Source organism: Triplophysa dalaica, chromosome 19, assembly GCF_015846415.1.
Source record: "Triplophysa dalaica isolate WHDGS20190420 chromosome 19, ASM1584641v1, whole genome shotgun sequence".
Taxonomy (NCBI): domain Eukaryota; kingdom Metazoa; phylum Chordata; class Actinopteri; order Cypriniformes; family Nemacheilidae; genus Triplophysa; species Triplophysa dalaica.
This window is the reverse complement of record NC_079560.1, coordinates 17,474,795-17,499,601: the sequence shown is the minus strand read 5'-3', so window position 1 is coordinate 17,499,601 and position 24,807 is coordinate 17,474,795. Positions and strand designations below refer to the sequence as shown.

The 24,807-nt window shown below is 40.2% G+C and overlaps 1 long non-coding RNA gene across 2 annotated transcripts; it reads right to left on the bottom strand.

Annotated features, from left to right (window-relative positions):
* Positions 1-867: 867 nt before the first annotated feature.
* LOC130407974 (uncharacterized) lies at positions 868-14,219 on the bottom strand. Of its 2 annotated transcripts, XR_008904710.1 has the most exons (8): positions 14,089-14,219; positions 4,276-5,929; positions 3,867-3,985; positions 2,011-2,702; positions 1,771-1,839; positions 1,493-1,661; positions 1,281-1,413; positions 868-1,105 (listed from the first exon to the last, which is right to left on the bottom strand). It is a non-coding gene; the product is annotated as an uncharacterized LOC130407974 (long non-coding RNA). The 2 variants fall into 2 exon arrangements; XR_008904709.1 differs by having other exon boundaries at positions 1,771-2,702.
* Positions 14,220-24,807: the final 10,588 nt, after the last annotated feature.

Genomic DNA, 24,807 nt, shown 5'->3' with positions numbered 1-24,807 from the left:
CTTGTGGCTGTTAGAGCATTTTATTACTATGGGGGCAGTTGTAGATAAGTGGTTAGAGAGTCGGGCTTGTAACCCAAGAGTTCACTTATTGGTATCCTCATCCAAACACACACTCCTGTCCAAACCACTTGTTACACCACTTCTGGAAAACCATTTATTGTTAAGGTATCATATCAAAATCTGAAATAACCATCTGTAGATGCTATTTACACTAAGAAAAATACAGATATATTTTTATTTTCACTAATTGACAATATCAGCATTTTTACGTAATGCTATTTACATTAGGTGTAAATAATTTTCATTTAATAAATATAATTATCAAATTTGCAGTAAGTGTAAATACTAATTAGATGCTATCTATATTGGCAGATAGTTGCACCTTAGCATTTTTGTAGATTAACAGGATCAAATAATTATCAGAGGGAAAATGATTATATTTATTAAAAATTTTAAATGGATGCTACGTTGTTGTGAGAATAAAAGCCCTTCTACACTGACCCCTTAGCCTACCCAATAAATACTTTATTTTTAATAAACACTCTTCTCTTAATAAAGCACTTTATTTCCACTTTTCAAACATTTCCTAAATTTTCATTGCAAATAAATGGCTTTTTTTAATCACAAAAAAGCCAAATCTATAAGCCAGTGGTTCTCAAACTTCTTCGGCGCGCACCCCCATTTAAACCAAATGTACAGGGATAAAACAAATTAAAAATATTCTTTAAACACAAATTTTTGTGAAATGTTATATGTAAAATAAATTATGGTAGCCAGAGTATTGCTGTAAACAACTTCAGCTTTTTATTATATAGCAAACCTTCAAGATCAAACAATGGAAAAACACTTCCCAGCTAAAGTCATGTTTTAGAACACAAATTTGTTCAATTAAAAAAAAAGTCGACCTGGATTCTGATAATTCTGAACATGTCACATGGGGAAAATGGATAAAGCATGTTTCATAACACAAATGTGTTCAATTTAAAATAAACAAAAACACTGGGCCTGGACTCTGATAATTTTGGAGTTTATCACATCACAAAATGAACAAAAAGTCGGTCTGTCCTGTTCTTCAGCGAAATGTCAATCTTCTGAAAGACCACATCTGTGGGGACACAAACAGTTATAATTAAAACCCAAACCAAAAGAAGAGCAGAAACAGCAACAAGCCTTAACCAAATACGCTCAGTTTTGGCCACAGACAATTACATCAGATTTATTGGAGTTAATTATAAAAATGATTGTCCTTTGGTGCACAACAGACAACAGAGCTTCTATACCTGTTACTCTCCCCAGTCAAATGCAGCAATTTTTGACGTCAGACTCAATACTCTGGGGTTGACAGACTACGCTCTCTTTTTCTCTCTCTTTTCCACCTTGGTACCTTTATGAGGATTTATCCTAAAGATGCACCTTTAAAACACAACACAAACAATATCCTTAAATAATTGTTGTATGCTTCTTAACCAAAGGAATGCAGTCTATGAATTACCTTTGCAAGAATTCTAGTGTGGCTCCCAGTTCTACAGGGTAACTGATTTTTAACATATAGTAAAGAGAGAACATCAGATACAGGGCTTCTGTAAAACTCAAGAGATGGTCATTTACAATCATCTGGTCTACTGCTACCATGTACACACTGACTGTCAGTAGGTTCTCTCCTTTGAACAAACACAAAATCAGTAAGACATAATATTTAACAGAATGTTAGTTTTGGTCACCGGAAACCAGGAATTATTGTGTTGCAAGATCATAGTAAATAATACCCACCACACACTACTATACATGGTGTTGCTGGAAGCTGTTCTGAGCATACATCACTTGGAACAGAGGTGTCTTCTACCATCACAAGAAAGTGGTCTTGGTCATTTTTTAAATGGGTTAGCAGCAACATCACTGCCCCACAAACATGATTCCCTCCAGCTCTATATTTTGTGAGGATTCTCCCTGCTCTGCTTGCTTTTTCTGTGCACTGAAATTGAAAGTACTCCAATATTCTTATGAACTTACTGGAAGCAGATTCTTCAAAGCTGTTGTTTATGTCAATGCCAGTGAGCTCTTTAAAGTGTGCTTTCATTCCTGCTGGCTGAAAAAGATATGGCCACTCATCAAGTAAATCTTTGGTTTCCTTTCCAGATTGGATGTTGTTTCTTTGAGAGGTGTAAGTAGAAGTCATTAAGCCATAGATTGTCTTTACATCACTTTCATTATTTTGAAACATTACTAGCAACTTCTCTTTCTTTTCCTGCTGCAATTCGGATGTTTCTCCAACTAGCAGTTGTGGATCAGAATTAATACAACCATATAACAATTTTAGTTTCTTTGTTGATACTTCTAGAGTACCACAAAGTGGTGTACTAATAGCTTTTGCTCTTTTAAAATAGTAAATTCTACACACCAGTTGTTTGAGGAGAGAATCATATCCACTTCCTACAACCTGGGAATTAATCTCATCTCTGAAGGACTATGGGTATGCAATCACCATTTGACGGGCTATTTCTGATACATGTTTTTTGCTGGACATTTGCTGACTTCCAGGATCTCAGAAGCAACAATGCGGACCAAGTGTCTTCTCTCAGAGCAACTTGGCCTTTCGCCATTTTGCAACTTTTCCATAAAACTTGCAGGGATTTTTTGCCATGGAACATCAAAACTATAATGCCAGTCATGGTCATAAAACGAAGTTTCACAGCTACTGTCACCTAGAAGATAAACCAATGTCCACAGGTTACAGGATGAACACTTTTCATGCACCTTTTATTTTTTTGGGCAAAATTGCCTATTCCCAAGCTGCAGATTTATTGAAGTTTAATAGCGGACAAACAGAGATGGCATGGGGCTTTGTGGGTTGTTCATGTGCCACTATATAGAGTATGCATTTAAAGTGGTGCACAGACTTGTTTTATGTCCGCTGTGCATTATTGTCAGAGGGGAGACTGTTGTGCATTTTTCACAGGACCATAGTGCAACAAATCACTAGCATGAAATGGGCACATTTAACGTGTTGCTGGTGATTTGCTGCACTGTGGCCCTGTAGTTGCTCTGAACAATGCACAACAGTCTTCACACTCCGCTGGCATAAGCTGCTGACTCAACTGAAGACGGTTTGGCCATTCATGCACCAGGTAATCACCACAGTCGCACATGTACGGATCCCAATGTATGTAATTTCCAAAATCAATGTTTTGAGGCCCCGTGCCATCACAGTTTGATTTGTACCATCAAACTACACTAGTCAAAATTTTAAGAGGATCAAAACCTTTCATAATAGTTGTCTTAAAACCAATACCCAAAACTCTTCAAATGTTGACTAGTGTACAATAAATCTGCAGATTTGTATACATATACACATATACATATACAAACCCGATTCCAAAAAAGTTGGGACAGGTGGAAATAAGAGGCCGGAAAAGAATGTACATTTAACTTTGTACATATGTACATTTAACTTTTCCGGCCTCTTATTGCTACCTGTCCCAACTTTTGTGGAATGTGCAGCTCTCATGAAATCCAAAATGAGCCAATATTTGGCATGACATTTCAAAATGTCTCACTTTCAACATTTGATATGTTATCTATATTCTATTGTGAATAAGTTTATGAGATTTGTAAATTATTCCATTCCTTTTTTCCTCTTAATTTCTACAGTGTCCCAACTTTTTTGGAATCGGGTTTGTACATATACATATACATATACATATATCACTCTGTGAACTGCACGTGTGGCACAATTTGTTTGCCAGGCGTGCTAAAGGCTGGGCATGCTCACATTGCAAATTCTCTGTATATGAATTACAAGAATTGACAAATTACATGTTTTCAAAATGTTTGTGGATTGTTTAATGTTGTATCAGCGTTTTACTCACGTCTTCCACTTGAAGAGCTGGATGGTGAAATTGAGCATCCAGGAGCAGGTGACCTGATGCATCAGAAGTGTATTCAGCAGACAAATCATTGGCAGTGTTTTGAGGAGTGGAAGCAATATCTACATGGCATAAACAAAAAACTGCATTAAAAACCATACTGCAGAAACAAGAAACACATTGACATACTGTAATACAAGTAAAGAGTACAGCTAACAAAGTACAGAATGAAAGAGACTGGTGTGTTGTTTTTCCAGTTCATCTAATGTACACAAGTCAACATTTAAAGTGGATCAAACCTTTCATAATATTTGTCTTAAAACCAATACCTTGTGAACTTAATGAACTTTTTGATCCGTTTTAAATGTTGACTAGTGTATATGTAAAAACAACCATTGATTTGAAAACTTACTTGGGATTTGGGCTATTAGTTTTCTTGCTTCAATCGGTCTCAGGAAGCCACCTAGATCATCATCTTTCAAAAACTGTAGGTCATCTATGGTCTCCACACCTAGGCTGTTCAAACCCTCTATGGCCAGCTTTCAAGTTATAGGGTTTGGGAACACATTCTCAATAAAAGTCAACAATGCATCCATTTCGGTTGGGAGAGGACAGTTTATCCTTTTTAGAGATGAACAACGCTGTGCTTCAGAGTAATGACCTTCAGTCCCATAAAACTGTACTCATTTAAGGGATAATAATCCAGACATTCCTCAGCATTTACACAAATTAATTCCTTTGTCGCAGGCAAAATCTCATAAAGTCCATAATCATGCAAATACACCGAGGGGCGGGGAGTCACAAGGAAAGTCATCTCATCATCTTTCATAAAAATTCCCGCTTCCGACTTGTGTGTGTGGAGTTTGCATGTTCTCCCCGTGCCTCGGGGGTTTCCTCCGGGTACTCCGGTTTCCTCCCCTGGTCCAAAGACATGCATGGTATGTCGATTGGCATCTCTGGAAAAATTGTCCGTAGGGTGTGAGTGAATGAGTGAGTGAATGAGTGAGTGAGTGTGTGTGCCCTGCGATGGGTTGGCACTCCATCCAGGGTGTATCCTGCCTTGATGCCCGATGACTCCTGAGATAGGCGCAGGCTCCCCGTGACCCGAGGTAGTTCGGATAAGCGGTAGAAAATGGAATGGAGGTTCTCAGACCCCTGCAAATTAAGAGATCTAATGTCCAATTTTTCCTTATACGTTTCATTTTACCACGCAAATCTTCATGAATTTTGAAGGAGTTTCTCGCATGTACCACGGCAGGCCCAGCAATGCTGCAGTCCTCATCCTATGGTTTGTTTTCTGTAAAATATAGAATGGTTCCTTCAATCCTGATTTTTATTCGTTTTATTTTTTCCAAAAAGCATAAATTTCAAATTTGCACATTTACACTTGTATACTTCGGATGTACATAAATAACCAGTGATGTGATGCAACAACAGTTGTTTGTTACCTTTTTTGTTCAGCACCAAAATAAGATTTAATAGTGGATCTAACATTCTTATGCCACCTAAATAAGAGGTGTCTAATCCTGCTTATGGAGGGCCAATAATGTATTGCAGAGTTTAACTCCAACCTGATTCAACATATTGCCGAGAAGTTTATAGTGATACTGAACATCAGGATTAGCTGGTTTAGGTGTTTTTAATTGGGGTTAAAAGGTAATCTCTGCAGGATCTTGGATCTGTTTTTGTAAGAAAACATTTCACTATCATTAGTTTTATGATCTATAGAATAAAAAGGTTATAGAGGTTTTGACAAACATGAAAGTGAGTAAATGATCAAAGAATTGTCATTTTGAGGGGAGAAAGCAATTTCACACAAGGATTCCACACACTGACTATGGTCACGAGTTAAATGCTTCTTCGGAGACAGTTCACTCATAAATGTGCATACACAGTCTTTATAGATGCATGGGAGTGGACAGTGACTTTCCTGATGGCAGTGTTTCAGCTTGTAGTGTGTGATTAGGACACGCTGGTTTGGTGAAGAAAATCTGCAAATCTTGCAACACCACCTCATTGCCATGGAGTTGTGCTTCAACTCAGCTTGTACTGTACTGATCCTGCAACTAAAAAACAAAAAAGGTCAACCTCCAGCCAAGTACACATTCACATGTTACATAGAGAAATATTCACTTAACATATTACCTCTCAAATACACTGAGGAATTAATCTCAACACTATTTTTATGGCTGGGTGATACATTGATTATTATAGTGATTATGTTGCTGGCAATATACAATTGAGCAACACTGTAAATAAAGGTTTTATTAAGGGCTTCACAGTTTACACAAATGCAAAAAAAGTTTAATCATGTGATTATTAAACTACAGAATGTTCTGACATTGCAAGATCAGCGCGCAAGTTAGCAATGCAAGACACACCATTTGCACGTGCTCAAAACACCCCTAACGTTAGCACACATCTGGTAGCTTTATGTGTTAATTTAGAAGACAAGCAACTGAGCGTTTAAAAAAATATAAGTCCCTCAAACAATTGTATAAAATAACAAATTAGAACTTAATGTTGTTGCAACCACGTATAAATAAAACTGCATATTTATCATATTAAACAGATATGGACTGGTAAAAAAAATCCGATTAAGAACACGATTAAGTAATTTATCGTAACACACACATGCAAGCACGCACGCACGCACGCACGCACACACACATAAACATTACGTTAACTTGCAAGATGACTTCGCGTTCTGCTCATGTCTCGACAGCCGCTCGGTGTCTAGCAACCAATACTTTGTGATCCACAATTTTAGGTGATTATTCACTTTCAGACGTTCCTAACAGTCCCCGAGACTCGAAATAAACCGATATTTCGGAGTATATGGTACGCAAGTAAATTAACGTTAACTTCCGCAAGTAAATTAACGTTAACTTCAAAAGTTCACTGAATTGAGACATTCTGTGCTGAGAGAACTGATGAATACAAACAGCAGATAGGGAGCATGAGTGTAAATTAACATTAAAGAAAGCACAAATACTTACTCATTTTGTTATTTGCAGTATTTGCAATTATACAGACAAAATATGTTATTTCAGATTACGTTTTAAACATTTTATAGTACTGTATGGTCAATGTTCTTTTTTCATGTTGCTGTGTAAACATGTTACTTCAGTTCATGGGGTTTTACCGTTATTTTCATTAATGGCAAACTTTGGCACCCTGTGCTGCGATGCATTTGCTCGTTTTTTTCTGTGTTTTTTTTACAGTGTGGTGCATCTTAATGAGATTTGCTAGCCTCGGTGAAACTTACAAGTCACAAGAGACAGGAGGATAGAAGACTTGTAGGACTTCAAGACACACATTTCTATCTTAGTCACACATAAAATATGGCTATATAACTACAGTACATTCTGAGAAACTAAGAAACAGACTGCATTCACACCGAGGAAGCTGAAAAAAGCTCTAGTCAAATTCAAACTTTGGCACACATTTTCAACATACGTAAGTAGAGGCTATTCATCCCAAATGCATTTAGTGGGGTTCAGCACTGAGATTTGTGCAGCCCAATCAGGTTCTCCCACATCAGTTTTAAATCATCTCTGTATGAATCATCTGTGTTTATGCTTGAGAAATCTTACCACTGCTCTTGAGACACATGGCGCATTTCAATTCTAAGTCTCTAGTGTATACAGTATAGATAAAGTCACCCAACAGCAATATGAAAGACTGACAGAATGCAAAGATGCTTGAAAGTTGTGATAAAATCAGACTTATTCCATCAAATATACGTTTTTGAACTGATTCTAAAATGCATGTAAAAACATAAGTATCGCATTGTTTTTTATGAATATGAACTTCTTTACTTTGTAGTATTCAAGATCTGCAAACTTTTTTGTTATTTTGACCATATTGACCCGTTTTCATTTTCTAAATGCAAATAAACATCTTTTTTTTGCCAAGCCATTCTTGACAGAGTGTCATCTGTTTTGTGTACATTCTAAGATGCAAAAAGTGATCGTTTAACAACCACAATAGAAACACTGTAAACATTCCCACATTCATATAGAAAACTTTAAACATCATTATGTATACATCGGTATGTTACATATATACCTCAAATTCGATTAACTACCATGGGTGCTAGATATTTAAGCTATGCTGCCCCCCGCATATGGGACTCCATTCCTTTATATATCCGAAACAGCAACTGTCTGCAGACTTTTAAAACACATCTTAAGACATATCTTTTTACCCAGGCTTTTTATGACATGTTTTACCAAAAAAAATCTGCAATTTCTATTTGTGTCTGGTGAGTGTTTGTAAGGTTGGCCATTTGAGTGATCTGTGTATATACAGTATATATATATTTTTTCCTTTGATGTTCTTATTTATCTCTTTGATGGCTGTGAGGTGACCTTGGGTGCTTTGAAAGGAGTTATTATTTATTATTATGATATGTTTTTACCAATTTATAGGCTATAAATTAATTCTTTGTTGCGGGATACATATTGCATTAAATATTATACTGTAATACACTCTGATATGAAATTTACATAATGTTATTATTAAACATAATGCTACTACTATCTAACTATTATAAAACTATTGATTTAATTTCATTATCAGTGTATAACAAAATCTTGTGCATTGATATGATTAAACAAACATTTGTGTCTCAAAGTCAAACACGGCTCCTATTTCATTAGCATTTTCAGATTAATCTAGATGAATACCATCACTTTTAATATTCTATGAAGTTGGAAAAGGAATGAATGTGTGAATAAATGTATCAATAGGAATGCCCAAACACTACCCAGAGTCAAAAAACATGTTCCATAATACTTCTCTGCTGGAAAGGTAGTGTCAGCCTAGCAACAGTAAATGTGACTTATATTTGAGAGGTTGTATTTTTGTCTAAGCTGCTGGCTCATAGCACCAAAAACTGCAGCCACCCCCACAGTTACGCTACACCCCGCTCTTATATGCAGAACTTACATTTCATTTCATCAACCTGGACCAGCATTTCCACGGTTTGTTTGACTTATGTTGAAGTCTGAAGCATTTAAATAAAAATGCAATCTTACTGCATTTTATTAAGACATTTCTAATCAATCTGATTAATTTCATTATCACCGTATAACAAAAACTGATGCATTGATATGATTACACAAACATTTGTGTCTTAAAGTCAAACACGGCTCTCATTTCATTAGCATTTTCAGAGGAATCTAGATGAATACCATCAATTTTAATTCTCTCAGATGTTGGAAAAGGAATGAATGTGTAAATAAATGTATCTATAGGAATGCCCAAAACTACCCAGAGTCAAAAAAACATGTTCCTTAATACTTCTCTGCTGGAAAGGTAGTGTCAGCCTAGCAACAGTAAATGTAACTTATATTTGAGAGGTTGTATTTTTGTCTAAGTTGCTACCTCATAGCACCAAAAACTGCAGCCACCCCCACAGTTACACTACACCCCGCTCTTATATGCAGAACTTACATTTCATTTCATCAACCTGGACAAGCATTTCCACAGTTTGTTTGACTTATGTTTGAAGTCTGATGCATTTAAATATACATTCAATCTTACTGCATTTTATAAGAGACATTTCTAATCAATCTGAAATATAAAAACAGTAGAGAGCATGCATTTCCAAGCCTTTCTCATCAATTCTCTGTGGTCTTAGAGCAGCTCAGATGGCCATGTTGAAATCAGTTTTGAAACCTTGCTGCTCTCAAAGCTTATTTTTCCTGACAAAATCTGGCAGGGACCGAGAGCCCATAGCTGCACCCAATCTCCTCCACACAGGAGATTTACTGGGCTCAATATCTGAACACAAAGCAGCATAGACAGTTCACTCTCGCTCCACTGACGTTGCATCATTCAGGGCCTTTTTGAAAATACTGAGAAAGAAAAAATAATTTCTCATGCTGCTTATTTCAAGAGCCTTTAGTTATGTATCCCAATTATTAATGCTATCACCCAGAGCTATCAAAATAAGACGATTATCATCACAGCATTAGCTTCAGACAGCATGGATGATGTAGTTTCAAAAGGAAATTGTTGCCATGGTCTGTCTGGTAAAAATGAAGATGTGAGGATGTGTGGCCAACTGTCATATTCTCAAGGCTAAATTTGGTTGCAGATGTTGCTTCACTACTCATCTTGTCACAATATTATTGTTTTAACCCTTCAGCTGCAGGATCTAGCAACTTCTTTCATAGCAAAATAGTGTCTATTCTAGAATAATGTATAGAGATAACCAAGGGCGTAGATTTGGTTTGAACGTCCCAGATAGCACACGAACATCACGGAGACGTCTATTTGAAATTCTATTTTGACGTCTATCTTGACACGATTTTTCTACAACACTTCAAATGCTATTATATTGTTAATGGTTATCTAAAATCTATAATTTACCTTATTCGTAAATGTATTTATTTTTTATTTAGCCTTGTTGTGCAAGCACTGTTGAGCTTGTGCAGAGGCAGCAGATTTTGCCAGAGGGGAACTGGAATCCCCTGGTTGGGCCTGGGTTCTCCTTAGGTTTTTTTCTCTATTGGAGTTTTGAGTTCCTCGCCACCGTTTGCATATTGTTTTGCACTATTTGCCTGGCCGGGGTGGCCGCTTTAGAATTTAGAAGTTAGACATAATTAATATTGCATATAAGAATTTATAGTCCGTTTAATATTTGACCCGTGGTTCTCTCTCCTATGTGTGCTTTCAATGTGCGTGTGCACACTAAAAATGGCTGGGTTAAAAACAACCCAATTGGCAATTGGCGCTGGGTAAATATTGGACAGAACACATTCACATTTACACATGATAACCCAGCATGCAGGGTTATTGAAAAAACCCAAAATGTAGTCATTTTAACTATTCATGTGTTTAATTCTGGGTTATTCTTGCTGGGTTATTCTTAATTTATTCTGTACTTCATTGTCAATCAAGACAATTGACATCTGTTTTTAAAAAAAAATGTATTTGACTGTAAAAATAATTGTTAATAAAAATGTCAACTTTTACACCCAGTAACAGCAATATTTTTAGATTTGCATAATTAAAAGAAAACAGTTTAATTATAATAAATAAAAATGTTTAATATCAAACATTAACAAGCATTATAAATAACATTATAAATGACTAGTAAACATACTCCACAATATGTAGCAACAAATGTCAATTAATAAAACTAACTAAAGACATAAATTATGTATAATACATTATGAATTACACTTAATACACTAAGAAACCACACGTGCAGCAAATCAACTCATTAAATTCAGACTACCACGCTCGTCTTTCTTTAATATGTGCACAAACCTTGAAATGTTTGGTTTAAAACAGAGGGAGCAACATAATTTACTGGCCGCTTAATATCCAGAGTGAACACCGAGAGAGGCGTTCCTGAACCGTAAATGCTTGCCCGCGCTCGCGGGGCACTCGCCAGTTTGACTCAAAATTTGTTAAATTCTCAATAAAGTTCATAACTTAGCTTACATGTGATGGGGTACACTAAAATTTTATTAATTCGCATTTTCGCGCATCTTCACAGGACTATGCGATGTCAATTTATCTGTAATGGTGATCTGAGGTAACAGTTGCTGGTCGTCTAAATTACACCACTAATGTTAGTTAAGACACCGTTGCCTTGAAAAACGTTAAAAATTATGCTTATTTCAATAAATATTCAATTTTAACGTAAAAAAAACTTAGCTTTAAATTGCTCCAGCCAGTGACTTTGCCCCTTTGTTCTTTATGAAAATGAAAGTTGCGAAGTAGCCTACACTCAACGTCTTCAGGGCGGTAAACGCTCGAGACTCTTCAAATAACCCAGCGGTGAGCAGAAACAACCCAGCACATTAACCCAGCGGGTTTAACCCAACACCTTGAAAACTAAAACTACCCAAAAAGTGTTTAACATGTGGAAAAATAACCCAACAAAACAACCCAACGGACTCAACCCAGCGGTATGGGTTTTTCTTGTTTTTACAGGTATATGCCTTTAGTTGTTTTTCTTGTATTCAATGTGTCTCATGTACAGCTGCTTTGTAACAATGAAAATCGTAAAAAGCGCTATATAAATAAAGTTGAGTTGAGTTGGGATGTTTACATCTGGAAGACGTATTTTTTAGAGTGTTTGCTCATTTGCAATACGTCTATAGGACGTTTCCTGTTAGATGTCTTTAAGATGTAATGATTTAGAATGTATGTTAAACTGACATAAATTCTAACATAGAGAAGATTATAAAAAGAAAGAAATTAAGTATTGAAAGCGCCAGTAGGGGGCAGCGATTCACTGTTTTAATGAGTGAGCCACTTAAATTATTCATTCATCCAATTCGTTCAAAAGTCAGATTACTTTAGGAAGAAAACAAACATCATTGTGAATGCTTTTGTCATTGATAATTACAGACACTATTGAAAAATTAACTAGCGAAACAGATGGCTGCTTTGGTAACTTGTTATAATGATAGTTATAGCTAAATACATTGCAATGGATTAGCTAGCTAACATATATGGTGTGTACTTAGCTATTATTACACAATATTCTCATACCTCATTCTCAGTACATGCTTTATTTTTTTGCATCCCTCTCTGACCAGCAGTTAAATATGGTCCGCTGTGCAGCGCTTCTCTTCATTTTTGGCGTACGTTAAGTTACCCGTGTGCTCTCCCATTCAAACACCACTCGCGTTGTTTTGGTGAAAGTGCGACTCATTGGTTGGGCGTTACCAATCGGTTCAATGGAGGGGGTTACCACCCCCCCATCCCCCCCATAAACTACGCCCCTGGAGACAACGATAATTCAAATGCTGATTTATTGAAGAGTGTCAATTCTGTAGCTCTGCAACACTTTCAAAATATGGCTCTGTTTGCTTAAAATATTAGATTTAAAACTCTGGCCATAACAGCATTCAATTTTCCTGTGTGAATACCACATTTTAGAAACCTGTTTTCAATTCTGTATCATATTGGCTGGTAAGCTTTGCCAGTTAGCCCCTGCTGGTATTCTCCTTTCTTCATTGACAGCTGTTTAAAACTACTATTTTACCAACACATATTATTTACAAATATTATATTTCACTACATTACCTTTTTATACATTATACATGTATGTTCCCTGGTAATCAAACCCTTTTCAAATAATCCTACATCTTTTACAATTCACATTGAATGAATTCATACAAATTTGTCACTTCGTAAAATAGTTATGTATTCCTGTGAGATCAAGTTGGTTTTCTTGTCAGGACAGAGAATAGTCAGATGAGGAATGTGTTTGAAACTGTGTTGCCCAGGAGCAAAAATAGCAGCATGCTGCTCACATACATCTGGGTTACTGAGCACCAGCAGAACAAAAGTTATTCACTTCACCTTCAAACTATCAAAACACTAAAGCAATTGTTTATTTAAACAATTTTGCAAAGTACAAATGAGAGTAGACTACAGGTCAGGAGTTGTATTTATATACTTTAAGGGGAAAATGGTTTTTTATTTCAAGTAGTTTTTGACACGATATTTGAGATAGATGATTAATTTTTCGTTTTTGCAGCTCTTTTGATATGTTTCAAGATTCTGTCAAGTCACTTTAAGAAGATAAGTGGGGTTGCGTTAAAAATGAACGTCTGTTATCATTGATGCAACAGTTCCCCCTACTGGCTAGAGAGCTAAAAGCAAGTGGTGTTACATAAGACTGTCAGGTGCTTTGCGGTTCAGACTAGAGAAGTGTGATACAACATGTGACACAAGGCTGTGCTTCTAAGTGTGACAAACAAGCACAAATCTTTAAAGAAGAAACAGAATATTTTGGTGTAAGTCATTGCTATTAAGAAACATAATTAGTAATGCAAATAACTTCTTATAGTCTGTTTTTTTATTTCCTCAGTGAGAAAGGGTTTCTGTTTAGCTTATACTGTGAACCAAAATTTCTAAGATGGTGAAAACCTGTGATGGTATTTAGTACATGCTGACATGTCCTGTGGTGCTATACTCCATAATAAACACACACTGTATATAATAATCCCCCACACGCTGTATAGTATACTGTTTATGTCTTGCATTGTAACAGTTAATAACATATAAATAGCTAAATAGCTGTAGGCTTAAAATAATATGGTGATGGTGGTTACAGACTGTTGGTGTGCAGTGATAAATCTGGATGTTTATGCATGAAAAAAAAAGGTTGCCACTCACCATCTATTTGATATAAAAATATGGAGAGTTTAAAAGCTAATTTCTCACAATGAGATGTGCAAAAACCCACCATAAGAAGAGAACAGAGCAGTGCTGGATCTTCCGGTTATGACACCTGACATCAGTCAGCAGCCTCTGGTGCAGTTCAAGCACACAGCGATGTGAGCCCGCTCTAATTCCTGGTGACTGTGCTTCTCTGTGTTCTGGCAGCTCCTCTGAGAATGAACCAGATCCGTCCAAGATAAAACTTCAAAGACAGCTGAGGTGACCCCTCCCTCTTCACTGTTGAGCATACATGCACATCAAAAGAGTAAAATGTGAAATTCAGGACAAGCCCTGCCTTCACAGGTAAGGACGGACATGCTGCTTCAGTTGTTTCAATTTTGGGTTCTTTGTATATTACTTTAGGAGTGTGACTGATCGATGAGAACACATGTTTTTATCGTCACTTTGTTTTAAAGGTGTTTTATTAACACGGCAATTTTTTTATGTAATGTTTTAAAAATATAGCACTGCACCTAAGGTTGTATTAAAGGTGGTTTATTGTAAGTGTGAAAATAAATGGCCAATATTGGTGATACAGGGATGCCACCTGCTGGACACAGTTATCACAACATCTGGCTGCGTATGCTGTACAATTAATACATTTCTTTTTGCTTTTGTTCACAAAATCCATACATTTAACACCAAGACCAAAATAATGTATTTTTACTGCCAAATTTACAAATGCTTTCACACTGTATGTCAGAACAGATAACATCACGTTCTTAACCTTATTTATAGGCTACAAAATTCAACGTGAACAACTGAACATATTGTGAATAACAACACAAATATATCACTTTTATTTGATATTTTATTGATATTTTGAAAATCCTTATCGGGCAGATTAAAGTAACTTTTGTATTTTTATTTCTCCAATGCTTTATTCGTTATTGTATATTTTGTATTTTCACATACATGGCAGCTGTATAGCATATCTTTGTTGTTTTGCAAGAATGTTCTGTCGCACATAAATACTTTACTACGCGCATTTTGTCTCTTTTCTTTTTACTGATGCCGTATATTCTGACGCTACCTTGAGAGTCTTTTTTGTATTGAATTTCTGCAGCAAAATAATCAATGCATGCATTTACTACTTTACAAAACAACAAAACAAACGTACATAGGGTTCAAAAGAAACTGCAGTGCAAAACACAATATGATCAATACAATATAATGTTCACAGGTTGTAAGCCCTTGCGAAGGTGCTGGGCGTAGCCCATTGGCATTGCATATGTCTGCCAGAGAGGCGCCTTGGGCCAGTGCTCACGAGGAGGTCTTCATCATGGATGAGGTAGAGAGGAGTCTCTGAGTGCCCCGAAAGGCCCTACCAAGGCCCTGTAGGACCATATAACGGTCCTAAGAGGGTACGGAGCTCAGCCGAGGTAGCGCTCCTGAGGAACCTGGTGACCAGTTTATGTCGACCAAGAGACTTACCCTCCAAGAGATCGTGATGAGCGGCAATAGCGGATGCATACACTCTCAATGTGGATGGGGAGAGATTACTCTCTGGTCTCTGTAAGAAGGACAACTCTGACCCGATCAAGCAACTCCGTGGGTTCTCCCCGTGGGAAGAGGCGCCACTTATAAGCGGACACACGCCTAATGGTGGGGGCTCTAGCCTGCAAGACGGTACCTGACCGCCGGCGGCAACCCACTCAAGGCCTCCTCGTCCCATCAGAGGGTCAGACATGGAGATTCCAGAGGCCTGACTCGTGCCAAACCGTGCCCTTCCACTGCGAGAAGGTCTTCGTCAGGTGAATCGGCCAGGGGGGGTGTCGTCAGAGCAGTGAGGTCTGAGAACCAAGTCTGGTTGGGCCAGTAAGGTTGGAGCCTGTCCCTGGCCGAACCTCTCCCATATGAGCTGGACTGCGGGAGGATGGATTCACCCCTCTCTGCGGGCGTTCCCTGACGAGAGACCTGGTTCAGGTTGCCAGGGATAAACGTGGCCCGCAGGGATTTGATCACCTGCTAACTCCATAGGAGGAGGCGTTGGGCGAGTTGTGACATCTGCCGTGAGTGTATGCCGCCCTGATGATTGATGTATGCCGAGTGGTCGCTTTTTTGCGCTGTTAGATCCAGCAGAAGACGATTTCTCGAAGAGATCATGCTGCACCATATGCTGCACCGGTTCCGAAGAACAAAGGATGAGTGAATGACCGCCGCCATCTTCCTTTTATACCCGTATGCATGGGCCAGAGACTGGCGTGCACGTGCCATTCGCCAGGCCCATTGGCGTTTTAAATTTATCTCGGAGATGATAGGTTCTCAAGATCAAACCCCAGTCTGTCTCTCAACCCAATGTCGAGAGACCGACCGAAGGGGAACAGGTGTTTTGGTTGACTCAGTGTATTGTGTTAATGTATTATTGTAATTTGAAAGTTAGTGTTGGAGTTTAGTTTACAATGTGTGATTTTGAACATGAAAGTAACAATTTTGCCCATTGTGTGTTTTATTTGTGTTGCCGTGTTAAGAGTTAAGAAAAGTCGGTAAAAGTATTGCAAACATTGTCATTGCAAATGTAAAAAATTGTAACAAATGTCACTGGTGGTTCCCTTAAGGTTTTATTTTTAATAATTGCACCCCTATTATTTACCTTCATTAAAGGTTTTGTTACCTTTAGAAGAATAAAATTCAGACGTTGTCCTTTTTTGGTCAAATATTTATTGTTAAAGTGCATACCATAAACACTATGGTTTCGAATAAAGTCCAGGAAAATGTTTTCAGAAATTAGAACCACTTTTAACTTTGCAACAGTAACATTTATTTCCAAACTCAAAAGAAAACTGCGTACAAAAGAGCAGCAGCAGAGTAACAGTTTTACTTTTATAGCTTTTCATGTACTTTCACTTGCATCATAGGGCGGTATTGTTTGCAAAAAGACTTAAGGTCGAGAACCCTGAGGTTGCATACAATATGGGTACGACTGTACCGGTGGCAAATGTGTAGCAATGGAACAGAATGTGTATGATGCTGATGGTGAGGAAGATGGTCTATTTCTTTCAGCATCTATAGCATCATATATCATGTTCATAATGTTCCTTTTCAGTCTGGTTACAGTAGCTACATCGTGTAGTAGCCTTAATTCAGATGATACCTGGTTTCCAAAAGTGGTGAATGCATCAGGGAATGGGTCAGCCTCTACTTTTTCTTTTTTTATTTGTTTCAATAGAGCCAGCTTTTGCAGCTCAACATCATGTATCGATCTGGCTTTGCGCTTTATTCCCTGCCTGCTTGACTCCACTGCATTTGTGATGGCAGTTGATAGGGAATCCTGTGCGTATTGTAGGTGTAGACAGTGGTGTGTGCAAATCATTAAGTGATCCGTCTCGGGATACTTGGCTAACCCTGTTCCCTGAAAAAGCTGGAACGAGGTGTTGCGTTTCAAACGCTATGGGAGAACAGTCTTTGTTCGACCGGTTGTGAAGCACGTGTGTCAAACATGGCAAAAATTATTTTGGCCTTAAATAACCTTGGCAACTGACGTGGCTAATTACACCCGCACCTGCAGGTTATAAATACACGTTAACCGCTATTTCAGGTAGCAGGGTGACAGCCAAGAGATGTTCCCTATCAAAAGCTACACTCGATGCTGCATTTCAAACGCTATGGGAACGAGAATACCAACGCCGCCACACTGGAAGTGTCTGGACAACCTAAGGTTGTGTAGTGTGTGTGCACAATCCAAGAGGAGGCCTCAGATATGAGTCTGGGATATAGACTCCAGGACTCGTGCGCCTGGAGTTGCATGGGCATCCAGACTATAAAGTAACAAAATTTGTGCGGAGGGTACCAGCGCCTGAAAATATAGTTCTCTCCTGATTGGTATCGCTCCTGGCGAGTCGTCGAGGAGGTATACTGACTGTCTGTTTGGAAGGAGGCATCAGCCGCATCACTTCACGAATAAAGCGGGCGACTAAAGGGTGTTTTCCCACAGAAACCCCATCAATCAGGGCATGGCAGGCCGAAATGGCGGCCACATAAACCCTGAGAAATCCGGGTTTGTGCCTTTCTCTTGCAGAAACTCCAACACTGAAACGATCTGGCAGTAAATTGGGTCAGCAAGGTGTTCCATGCACCATCTGTCAAAAACGCTCCATCTAAGGGCGTAGCACCTTCTGGTGGAGGGAGTCCTAGCACTTAGAATAGTCTCTACTACATCAGGCGGAAGCTCAGCATCTCTTCGCCTGGTGCCCTACGCCTGAAAATATAGATCTCTCCTGATTGGGATCGCTCCTGGCGAGTCATCGAGGAGGTATAATATGTCTGAGAACCAGATTTTGGTTGGTCAACGGGGAGCTATCAATAAGAGGCGCAAGCCCTGTTCACGGATGTTTGCCAGTATTCTTGGGAGCAGAGCTATCGGAGGAAATGCGTAAAGATCCAGTCTGGGCCACGTATGGGCCACCACGTCCAGACCCAGGGGAGTTGGATGAGTCAGTACAATACAGCCATCATTTCGAGGCAATTAATGTGCCAATCGAAGATGACCTCACCAGATCCCTTGGGCTGGACAGTCATCTAAGACCGCACCCCAACTCTTGAGAGATTTGTCTGTCGTAAGCATCCTGCAATGACAACACGGACCGAGAGTGGGACCTGAAGTCAGAAACCGAGGTCTGTACCAAAGAGTGGTTATCCCTAAATACATTGTATTTTACGTAGGGGAGAGAACGCTCTTTGTGGTGTTGAGTCTTAACCCGAGAGCTTTTAGATGAGATAGGACAACATCCCGATGTCGAAGCGCTAGCTCCCGAGACTGAGCTAAGACCAGCCAGTCGTCTATGTCAGTGGTTCATTCATTGAGCTCTCTTCTAATGAGCTAGAGATTTAAATCAGGTGTGTTAAACAAGAGAGATACAAAAACATGCAGACCGGGGGGGCGTGAGTACCAGGGTTGAGAACTGCTGGTCTATGTGATTCAAATGCGGATGCCCTGGAGACGAAGCGGACCCATCCATGCATTTCATGTATTTGCGGGGTGGCAAGGCAAGGTCGAATGGAAGAACCCGATACTGGTAAGCTTCGCCCACTGAAATCGAACCTTAGGAATTTCCTGTGTTGTGGCAGGATCTCTACATGAAAGTATGCATCTTTCAGATCGATCGTGACTAACCAGTCATGGGAATGAATGTGAGACATAATCATCTTGATTGTCAACATTCTGAAATTGTGCATCTTCAGACGCAATCCCCCATCCCTTTTGAGAACTAAAAAATACAGGCTGTAGTAGCCTTATTCTCTGTCTGGTAGGGGAACCTGTTCGATGGCCCCTTTAACCAGCAGAGCTTGAAATTCTTGTACTAACACATGTGCTCGCTCCAGTTGCACGGATGTGAAGACCATGCTGTTTGCGGAGGGTGACATGCAAATTCAATCCTGTAGTCCTGGTCTTCTTTTTACCCATGGAGAGATAACTGGTAGTAGTTTCCACGCTGCTAGCATCTCCGAAAGGGGTATCAATTTTGGCACTTCGTCTCGTTGGGGGGATGCCAGATATCAGGCGTCCTCAGATATGGCGGAGTTAACCAAACATATAGCATTCTTTTTGAGCCCGCTAATCCCCGAAAGGCCGGTGGCGGCGGAGATTGCAAAGCGACCCTGTGAGGATGCCGAAGGGGAGCCTCAAATTTCTCTGAATTTTATGCACCCATCCTCTGGGGGGCACACCCCCACAGTCCCGGGCCCACATGTCTCTGGATCTCTTCTTAGAAGCAATGAAGCGCCTCAGGTCCTGCCCTCTCGAGGCGGCCTGAGGGGCACGGTGGGGCCGCTCCTTCCTCTGCAAGGGGGTGCGACCTGCCACACTCTCCCTGAGGAGCTCACGCCTCAGGTAGACTGGACCCACTCGGGACTGTGTGCCTGGCCGGGACTGGGGAACTGGTCCGAAGTATGTGACAGACACTCCAGAGGCATGAGCACGGCGGGGAAGATATCTTACGAACGCCTCCTCGTGGTGCCTCGCCTCCCAGAATCTGGTGACTACGGTATTGACCACATTGCCAAACAATCCGGAGGGCAAGATTGGGGCATCAAGGAGGAACGCTCGGTCCCTGTCCTTGAAGCCTGTGAGATACAGCCACAAGAGTCTCTCCGTGGCGACCAGTGCAGCCAAATCAACGGCCGATGGCACGGGCCGTGTGCTTGGTAGCACGGAGAGACTAGTCTGTGGCTGGGCGTAGTTCTGAAAACGCCGTCTCATCAATCACCCTGCCTGTGCTCACAACATCCAGCAGGTCAGCCTGGTACACCTGCAGAACCCCCATGGTGTGCAGGGCAGCACCAGCCTGACCTGCTACCTGAAAAGCCTTCCCCAAAAGGGCAGATTTAAGTCTGCAAGGCTTGGTGGGCAGAGAGGGCTTTTTTAAGTGACAACAATGTCCAAGGGGAGAGAGAGCTTGCAAGCATTTCTTTTAACCGGGGCATCATCTTATAACCCCATGGTCTCGCGCCAACGATTGTCGAATAAACTGAAGTCGATGGCACGAACACATGGGAAGAATGTGGTCTCTGCCATGACCGATCTCTATGTGGAGATCCTCGAAACACAGCTTACACAGCATCATGCACCTCCAGGAAAAATGGCACAGCGCTCCGACCCCAGTAACCACGTATCCAGCCGCGAGTGTTGAGGAGGAGGCAGTGGGTTGCACTGCAACCCTCTGCAAATACTCGCGGCTGCCCAGGTAAACATGGCTGACATCTCCACGTCTGATTCCTCCTGAGCTCGACCCCCCTTGGGGGGGAGCCCGGAGTCTTCAGGGTCGGATGCCAGCAAGACCTTATCATTGTCAATCATCATTTCAGAATGCGTGCCTGAGGATCCGGACGGTTTGCCACTGTCGGTTGGGGGACGGTCAGAAGAGCGAGGCGGGGTGCGAGCGGCCCGTGAGCACTTGGCTGGCGGGTTTCCCCATATCACTAACGCTGCAAGCACTGGCGGACATCGGGGCCTTAGCCATCGACGTCACAGCCCGGGTAGCAGACGAAATGGTGGCTGGTTCCCGGAGGAAGACAGCCACCCGTGACCGCATCTTCTGGATGACCATCTGCCCGCAGTGCCCGCAGACGGGCATGCAAATTTCATTGGCCTCTTCTATAGTAGTCAGAGTTGATAGGTTCTCAAGGGCGAACCCCATCTGTAGGCTCGACACAACGTCGAGAGACTGACAGAAAGGGAACTCAAATTATAACCCTCAAATTGAAGGCTGACCTGTTACTCCAACAAATACAGTTAAAGACCTAAGCGTTATATTAGACAGCAACCTGTCATTTAAAAATCACAGCTCAAATGTCACAAAAACTGAAATAGTTTTCCTATTCGAGGGTCAGACACACAGACACACACTCCAATTTTAAATCTAGATTAAAGACAAGCTTTCACTTAATGCATAGTTAATAAACAGCATCTACGCTAATTATTCTCTTTCCGCCAGGTCCAGATGAACTTCATATGCCCATTCCCAACTACTACTAATTTTAGATTACGCCAGTTACACCGGGTTTCCGGTTTTGTGCCAAAAAATGACTCCTGACAGATTATGACTAGGCGTTAGGGTTAGTTAATCCCTTCCCATGTTGACACAGGGATTTAAAACCTGCTGGTTTTAGCTGTCATTGCTTTAGCAATGTTATGGGACTATTGCACACTATTTGGACCATTGTTTTTATTTGCCTGTGTTCTCTGGAGGACTCTGGAGCCAATTCGGTGGAGTATAGTCTGATGCAGCACTACAAATCTTCACTGTTTAGAAACTGCTGGGATCCTGGACTCACGGAGCATGGCTTTAAGGTACACCGCACATCAGCTACTCAATTTAAAACAGAACTACAGGCTACAAAAATATGCTCATGAACTAAGTTGCAACGCTAGCCTGCTGAGGCAAAGGTGGTACATACATGGGAACTAAGGCACAGTTACTGCCTTTCTTCCCACAGCATCAGCATGCCTATGAGCCGCATACAGACTAAAAGAGCGTCACATACAGGGACAGTCCTCAGTAATCTTTCATTACTTGTTCGATCGGAGCTTTACTGGAGGAAATGTCTGCAGAATGGCACAATCTTTTGCTGCACAATGATATCCGGTGGCTAAGAAAGGGTCGTGTGCTGGAGTGAATGTGTGAACTACAAAATTAACTATGTTAATTTTTTAACTATGTTAATTTTTAAGTTGCATCCAAATTCAGAAATCAGAGAAGTTTTTGAACGACAGCACAGAGATGGGATACATGATTTATTTGTGCAATATCATGTCTCACCGAAATCATCTTAATTTGCAATTGCAAGGCAAGAACCACACATTTCAGACAAGAACTACACATTGCAGACATGCACTAAACTGTTGAAGCTTTATCGTTTAAAACTGACTCTTTTTGAACGGGATCTTACATTTACATTTACATTTAGTCATTTGGCAGACGCTTTTATCCAAAGACTTCTAGTGCACTTATTACAGGGACAATCCCCCTGGAGCAACATGGTGTAAAGTGTCTTGCTCAAGGACACACTGGTGGTGGCTGCTGGGATCAAACCAGCAACCTTTTGATTTACCAGTTCAGTGGTTTAACCCACTAGACCACCATCTCCATCTTCAAGGAAGAAAACGACACTTTCCACATTTGCAACAGCATTGTGAGAAACACCATATGCGGAGCACGCGCTAATGCGCGACTTCGTCACGAGACTTGCAGATAATTTCAAGTAGCGATTTGGGAGCTTTAACTTGTCGAGTGAACTCCTTCTCTTCCTAAGACATCCATTCTCAGTTCCAGCAGATGGACTGTGGACTGCTGAGGCTAAAAATGTGATTCCATTCTTAGATGAAGCCTCTTTGCAGCTGGAGATTTTGGAAACGTCAATGTCTGATTTACTCAGAAAATCAACATAATGTGAATGACTTTTGGACCAAATTTGTTTCTTAAGATAGAATAAAAAACAGCAGAGTCATTGCAATGTTTCTACTTTGAATGTTTCCCTGAACCTACATTTTCAACTATAAATAGACTCCTCAAAGTTAATGTTGGCACCTCCCTACCTGTATCAAATCAATTGTGTAATGATGTTCTGCATTCTTTTAGTTCTAAGATTGCCAACTTATTACTAACTTATTCATGCTACACCAGTATACTCTCCTACATTATGCCTGTCTTGTTTCTCTGGCACAGTCTTTGCTACCTTTTCTCGAATTGACTCTGAACTGCTCACTAGGGAGGTTTCACTTATGAAAATCACCACTCGCTTGCTTGATCCCCTCCCTACAAGCTTGTTTAAATCTTGTTTGGATTCATTGTGCCCTGCTGTTCTCAGCTTTGTTAATGATTCCTTGCGCTCTGGTGTTGTACCAGCAGCACTGAAAACTGCTGCTGTAACACCTGTTCCAAAAAAGCATAATGTTGATTTGGATAACTTAAATAATTATCGTCCTATGTCCCTTCCTCGCGACAATTCTTGAACGTGTTGTGGCTTTGCAGCTACACAGTCATCTTACACTAAATAATGTTTTTGAGCCCCTTCAGTCTGGCTTTCGAAAATGTCATATTACTAAGACAGACTTAGTTACAGTCTCCAATGATCTGTTAACAGCCTCTGATTCTGGTTCTAATTCTATTCGTATCCATCTGGATCTTAGTGCTGCTTTTGATACAGTCAACCACAACCTTTTACTCCATCATCTGGAAACTGTCTTTGGTGTTTCAGGGACTGTCTTAACATGGTTTAGTTCTTACCTCTCTGGTCGTCAACAGTTTGTATGTATGCGTTATCACCGGTCTGAGAATGGTTTTGTCTATAAAGGGTGTTCCTCAAGGTTCAATTTTAGGTCCCCTACGTTTTAGCATTTACATATTTCCACTTGGATTGCTTTCAAAGGGGTCTCATGCCGCGATATGTCTATTTCTTTGTCTATTTTTGTTTTATAAGTTGCCCATGCATGTATTTGACATGTAAAATTACTAAAATTAAAGTGTCTGAACAAAGGATGCATTATATCTAAAGGCGAATGCTCACATAGAACTGCCTGAAACGCCTCGTGTAACCACACCCCCACAAATCTACGTCAGTTTGTGGTATAATTTGACCAAGACCGCCCAAATGTACACTCACCTAAATGATTATTAGGAACACCATACTAATACTGTGTTTGACCCCCTTTCGCCTTCAGAACTGCCTTAATTCTACGTGGCATTGATTCAACAAGGTTCTGAAAGCATTCTTTAGAAATGTTGGCCCATATTGATAGGATAGCATCTTGCAGTTGATGGAGATTTGTGGGATGCACGAAGCTCCCGTTCCACCCCATCCCAAAGATGCTTTATTGGGTTGAGATCTGGTGACTGTGGGGGCCATTTTAGTACAGTGAACTCATTGTCATGTTCAAGAAACCAATTTGAAATGAATCGAGCTTTGTGACATGGTGCATTATCCTGCTGGAAGTAGCCATCAGAGGATGGGTACATGGTGGTCATAAAGGGATGGACATGGTCAGAAACAATGCTCAGGTATGCCGTGGCATTTAAACGATGCCCAATTGGCACTAAGGGGCCTAAAGTGTGCCAAGAAAACATCCCCCACACCATTACACCACCACCATAATTGCATTAATGAGAAATTGAACAGGTGTTCCTAATAATCCTTTAAGTTCCATCAATTCTAAAGTCTTTGCACTGGCTTCCAGTCATTTTTCAAGTTGATTTTAAAGTCCACATGCTCACATATGAGGCACTGCATGGTCTGGCCCCTCAGGATC